The sequence below is a fragment of the Alexandromys fortis genome, unplaced genomic scaffold, assembly GCF_014885135.2.
Source record: "Alexandromys fortis isolate MF-2015 unplaced genomic scaffold, M_Fortis_MF-2015_v1.1 scaffold_18, whole genome shotgun sequence".
Lineage (NCBI taxonomy): Eukaryota > Metazoa > Chordata > Mammalia > Rodentia > Cricetidae > Alexandromys > Alexandromys fortis.
The window spans coordinates 3,918,902-3,925,498 of record NW_026067897.1 but is presented as its reverse complement, the minus strand read 5'-3'; the positions used below and the strand labels follow the sequence as shown (position 1 = coordinate 3,925,498).

Below are 6,597 nucleotides of genomic sequence, written 5' to 3'. Positions count from 1 at the left end.
ATACTAACTATAAATCATAGTGATTATTGTTTCTACTTTATCAACAACAAATAGAAATACAATTTTGCTTGAAATTTGCTAAATGACAAGGTGGCATGACTTATACCTTATTGGCAGTGTTATTTTTAAGAAAGATTTTCCCATGAATTTCTAATACTTCTGTATATTGAGTGAACAGAAATACTGCCATTTTGCTCCAACCATGATTTCAAAGAAGCCTCTATATAAGGAAACAGCATTGGAGGGTTTAGCCAGTGTCTCCTTCCAGAAAACAGGTCAGAATAGGTGCTGTTCTCCAGAACAGTAAGGAGACTTTCTCTCTCTAAAGATAAACCTTAAAAGGCTAAGACATCCTCAGTGTGGGGAGTCCCACACCTATGGCATAAACCTACTCAAGGTGCCTTATCGCCACGGCGCTCAGGTGACAGAAGAACAAGCGTCAGGCATAGCATCCAAACGAGTCACATATCATGTTCTAGCTGGCGAAGGACTGTGCAGTCTCCAGCTTCACAACTTTCCACAGCTGCCAGTATAGTAGCATGAGCGGTTGGAGGAGGTTGAGGTGGGAAGTTCCTGGCTGCCTCCTCCATGGGACCTCAAGTTGGTGGTTCACGTCTTCTTCTCATGGCAATCACCCAGCGCTGCAACTCTTCAGAGGCTGAGCAAATATGCCTGAAGGTAAGGCTAAAATGATATTCGTGGTAATTATATTTATCTCTCATGAGTAAAAGCTTTCATTTTTACAATCTCTTCACCTGATGTAGTCATCAATGTGGCAACTGCAGGCATCACGGCAAGTCCGAAGCAAGGTGTTATTTCAAGACTCCCCCGTATGAACTCTGTCAAAGCAGAACTAGACTGTAGGGCTCCTTCCGGCCGGTCATTCCTGCGATCAACTATTCTGACAGGAAAACTATGATTAACAGTTTTTGCACATGACTGCTAGACCAATTCCTTTGGCTTGGGATGAATTCTCAACTATACTTTAACTGTAGAGAGCATCTCGGGGCTGCTTATTGCTAGGACGGAGACTTCAGTTTCCATTTTAATGTCTTCCTCTTTCGGGTTACCTAGTTTGTTCATAAGATCACACTACGTATTAATCTGGAGAATATTACTCATTGAAAATATTCCCTCAGAATGTTTTATAAAATACGTCATTGTAGGAAGATTAAAACCGTGCTTTTCAGGGCAGGGCATCCTTTCCGAAACAAAACACACATGAAACTTGAGGCTTTAACTGTGTAGGGTGAAAAATCTTTCTGGTTTGTTTTTTTGTTGTTTTTATTTTGTTTTATTTTGTTTTTCTTAAGCAGGGTGACAACAGTGGAGCTAGGAGAGCAAAGTGAACAGCAACTTGTGGACCAGAAATCAAGTAGAAGAAAACACAGGAGAAAATTTGAATAATCATTGTAAGCATGAAACTGGGGGAGAGTCTAAAGCCTGAAAGAATTTCTGAGAAACCCTGGGCAGCATACTTGTCTAAACTCCCTGTGACAGACTCTTTGGAAAACTTAGCAGTGATCTACATCAACCTTCAGGACTGCAAGAGATCTTCTTTGGCTTTCGTTTAATGTAATTCTGCTAACGGATTGACCCTGTGGGGTCAGCATTCTGTCTTCCAGTGAATCAGGAACTTAAAATACTCTGTTACTCCTTCCTGGGAATGACATTTTTAGAGCCATGGTTCTTGGAAAATTTTAATGTTTTTCTGCAGTTTTGTGCCAACAATCAGAGTGGGTATCAGATAATGAGGTCTAAGTTTTTGCTTTTACTATAATGATGAAAAATATAAACACGTGAAAGAAGAAAACGACCAGAAGAGCCCAGAGCCATTGAGGTTCTGCTAACCTTAGTGCTTAGCAATGTCAGTCTCGTTTACACATAGAACTAAGTGGAAAGTTCAAGAATAATTCAAAGTCACAAGGGAAGGCTAGCTGACACAATAACCTCAAACTCATATTGCCTAGCCTATCAGAACAGTTTAACTTCATCTGACATTGCAAGGTAGTTTAACCCTGGATCAGTGTGGATGTGGTCGTTAGACAAAACTCAGTGACTACACTGAGCTGGGAGATGCATCTAGCGGTGTGTCTAGGACAGAGTGGTGAGTACGAGAAGATCCTTTAGGTTCTGAATCTCGGGGTGGCACAATGACCAAACATAAGAGGCAGCCTTTACCCCTGGTCTTCTTTGCTTCCACACTAACACACATAGTGAGTACGCAGCATCATTTCCTTTCTGGAGCTTAGTTTTCTTTCCCACTTGGGTGGATTGGGAGAATTTCAGAAGAATTAATCTACTTATCCACTCACACTTCTGTAAATCATGATTTTGTCCAAGACCAACAGCAGAACATCAGTCATTTTTTTACCCTTTTATACTTTTTGGCTACAAAATCGTGTTGCCATTCTCCATCCTTACGTAAAGATTTGGCATTGATGAAAGGAAACATGGTTAAAATCAGCTTCACACCCTCTCGTTCCTAACATGGAGAAAGAATAAAGAGGAAGGGAAAAAGAAGTAAAAGCCTGACCCAGAACAAATCGTATCTTTTATAAACAATGGAAGAAAGAAAGGTGAAAGAATGAGGAGAGGAGGAGGAGAAAGAAGAAGAGGAGAAGGAGGAGAAAGAGGGAGAGGAGGTGGAGGAGGAGGAGGAAGATGCCACCACCACTAAGCAGATGGTCTTCAGAAGTTTTGCTACAATGCTATGCCTAGATGTTTTCTTAGAAATATGGTATGGTTTCTAAATGGCTTACATTGAGAAATATACTAAAAATTTCCCATTCTTGAAGGCAAATACTTTTTCTCTTCTACATCTGAAAACCACATGTGATTCTCAATCAGCCAGCACAAACAGACTGACAGACAACCTCCCTCAGGAAATGCTTGATGTGCCATCAGGTTTCAACACTTTCCTCCTTCCCCCTCTGGAGCAAGTCTATAATTCTGCATTTGTGTAAATACATATGTGCAGCATATTTCTTCATATGCTGCTGTGTAGAATGAGTAATTCTGTATTCTCTCCTGACATGTACGCATGGAGGCTGTCGGTTGTCTGAAAGGTGTTTCTGTTCCTCAAGGGCATCCATAGGTTTTCACCCAATGCCTTGAAACCCAGAAGTATAATTTGTAAGAACTGGGAGCATGCCTGTCTAGAAGGAGAGCCATGGGAAGCACCTTCTTGTCACTGCCTCATGGTTCTTGTCTTCTCTCAGACTTTGGAAATACATCTTTGTCTCATTTTCTATGATCTACCCATTTAGAACCTAGAAAAAGTACTACATACAATGATCATATAAAACTTTCTTGAAAATGAAGTAATGAAAAAGGCAGGTGAAATTAGAGCTCCGAAAAGCTTTCCTTGACAACTCAAGGACCTAAATATTTTGCCTGTTGAGACCATTAAGTATTCTGACCTCACCTAAAACAATCTCTTTTGATGAACCTATGTAGTTACCCATGTGCTTTTCTGCCCTAGTTATAGTTAGCATTTAAACATAACTCTTTAAATTTTGAATTGAATTTTTGACTATACACAATGCTCCTCATTTTTCTCCTTCATTGTCTATTTTAATTTGCTCATTCTAGGAAAAACTTTATGTGTCAGGGGCTGTTAGTGTTCGAATTTCGTAGATTAGGAAACTGAGTCACAGAAAAAGGTAACTTAAATATGGATACATCAATGTTAAATATCAGAGCCAATATGGTGATACAAAGCTGTAATGCTACACTGAGCAGGGTAAAGCAGGATCACTGGGATTTTAAGGCCAGCCTGGGCTCTAGAGAGAGTCTGTCTAAAAAAATGGAAGGAGGAGGAGAAAGGGGAGAATGAAAAAAGATGATATGAAGGAGAAGAAAGAAGAAGGAAGCGGAAGAAGGAAGAAAAAGAGGAGGAGGAGGAGGAAGAGGAAGAGGAAGAAGAAGAAGGAGGAGGAGGAGGAGGAGGAGGAGGAGGAGGAGGAGAAGAAGAAGAAGAAGAAGAAGAAGAAGAAGAAGAAGAAGAAGAAGAAGAAGAAGAAGAAACAAAACCCATCAAAACAATAAGAACAATAGAACAATAGTACGAGGACAGGAGAAAGAAGGAAGAGAACTACAAAAGAAAAATGGAATGGAAAGGAAAGGAAAGGACAGGAAAGGAAACATCATAGATCACAACATCAACTTGTCTGAAAAAAACTGACTAAAGGGCTTCAGTTTTTATCCAGTAGACAGAACTCATTTCTTTTACAGCAATTTGATGATATCTAATGATGTGTTCAAATAAAATAAATTAATGTCAAATAATGTCAGTTTCTCTGGGGAAAGATTCTGGTAGGATTCGAGAGGGATTCATTAATCAGGGAGTAGTGTGGCCTCTGTGAGAGATTGCTTTTGAATTGAGACTTGTCTGTTAAGGAGAGACCAGGCACACAAAGCAGCAAGGATGCGGAATTCTTGGTAGAAGATATTTCGGTTCCAAAGACTGGGGCAAAGGCAGTTCAGCCTGTTTACAGAGTCGACAGGGTAACTAGGGAGTAGTGGGCAGAGGCAGTGTAGCTCGAGGCGATGTCACAGGCACTGGCAGAAGTTAGATCATTCAGGCTGTTAATAGCAATCACGATTATCGCAATGGAAAGTCGTCAGAGGAATTTAAATCGCACTGACTCTCGTGCAGAATTAATTCTTGTGAAGAGATTTGGATGGGAGGGAAGCAGCTAGCAGGGAGGCTGTCGCTGTGGTTCAGAGAAGCCCAGGTGACAGAGGACAGCTGTCAAGGCTAAGATAGTAGTGCCGGAGAGAAGCAGGGAGTCTCTGGGTGCAGTGACAAGGAAGGGGAGTACATGGAACATATTCTGATGACTGAACTCACACCAACTTTAATAGGAGTAGAGCCATAATGAATGTCTATGCTAGGAAATCTCCAATCGTAGTCCACTTTGACCCTTCTGACCAGGTATCAGCAACCCAAAGCGAGGGACTGACCCTTCCCTTATCAGCAAGCGTTGCTGCTGCTCTTCTCTGCCTTCTGTCTTGGCGATGTACCTCATGAAGTCTCTTAGTGAGAGATCACCATTCGAAATTCATTAGAATGACATACAACAGCTATCATGGCTGTTCATTTCCCTGGGCATCAGGGGATCTGTGTGATCATAACACTGAAGGGCATTCACTCATGCAGAGTGGATGGGAATTTGATAGGGAGATGTGTCCCCAAGACGAGGAAACAGCTGGAGCAGAATGTAAGGTCAGGAAATAAAAGGACAGGAAGTCAGAGTACATTTAGAGAAAGCTGGAAAAACAATAGGCTGCACCGCTGTTATGAAGGGCACTGAAACTTTGTGTACTTTATCGACGACAATAAAATAGTAGAGATGGAGTTTAAACGGGAAGAAATCATGAGCTCTCTCTTTTAGATCTGGAAGGGACCCATCAATCACCTATCTACCCGCTGGGTACGGCACACGTTTATCTCTCGTAGGAAAAGAGATCCAGCATCAATGTGTACTAGTGTGGCTAAGCCTATAAATCTCATGTCTGCACTCACACAATGCAAGAGTCACTTGCTTGGGGTAGATCACCACTTACTCCCGACCGAGTGCTTAATGTGTGCATGGTTCTCTGGAAAAGCCAAAGATGCCTAAGGCTACTCACTAGCTATGAACCCATTCATGCCAGTGATCTCAGACTCACAAAGCCGGAAAAGAAATGGCAGATCAAATGGAAATCTCTGCCATACAAGTTCTAGATTCTCTGTACCACCTGCCTATGAGTTTTCATACCATACCCCCAAATTTGGGGTCTCCTCAAAAAAAAAAATCTTACCAACAATATAGTCAAGACACTTGGGTCTTTTTATTTTTTAAGAGTTAAAGATGGAACTTTATTTAAAACCCTGATCTACCAAGATAATATTTCCCCTGACTCTGGGAGTGGGGACCTTCATAGGCTTCACAACCTTTTATTCAGGTGCTGTCTTTGTGGCCTCCACAACAGCTTCTTGGATCTTCTTGGATACCTGCTTAGACTTCTGCCTCCTTGGAAGCCCCAATAACCCGCTCTTGCCGAGTTTTCCTAACTTCTGGTTTCTGATTCCTCTTGCCCATGATATCCAAAGAGATGGACCAAAGACGGCCCTTTGGAATTCGACTGCATGATGGGTACTTTTCTTTAAAATTTCTTTCAACTGTTCTCGTTTTGTGTTTTCTTCTGTAAAAGACAGTCCAGCTTATCTGCCTTGGATTCCTGTTGGCAGGGAATGAGGACCTGTATTTTGCATTAACAGACTTTCTCTTAGGCCCTGGCATAGCTCTGCCCGTCTTTGGGGTAGATCTTGTACCTGCTGACACTGCACAGCTCGACCTTTGTGGTGGGTCCTGCCAGATGCTGGAGGGAGAATGGCAAACAGACCATCGTAACCTTAGAGAAATGACGAGTCCAGAGAGGAAAAAAACCTTAGGAATTACAAAATCCAAAAGTCATATACCTTAGTTTTCTAAACAGTGAGTGATATTTTGATTAGTGTGATGGTTATCAGTTTCAGTACTTAAGAGATATGAATACCAATGATTGAAAAAAAAATTGATTTCCTTCACATAAGAACCTGAGGCACAA

General features: G+C 41.5%; 1 pseudogene; it reads right to left on the bottom strand.

Moving 5' to 3' along the window:
- Window positions 1–711: 711 nt before the first annotated feature.
- Window positions 712–6,396, bottom strand: LOC126514604 (60S ribosomal protein L24-like; annotated as a pseudogene).
- Window positions 6,397–6,597: the final 201 nt, after the last annotated feature.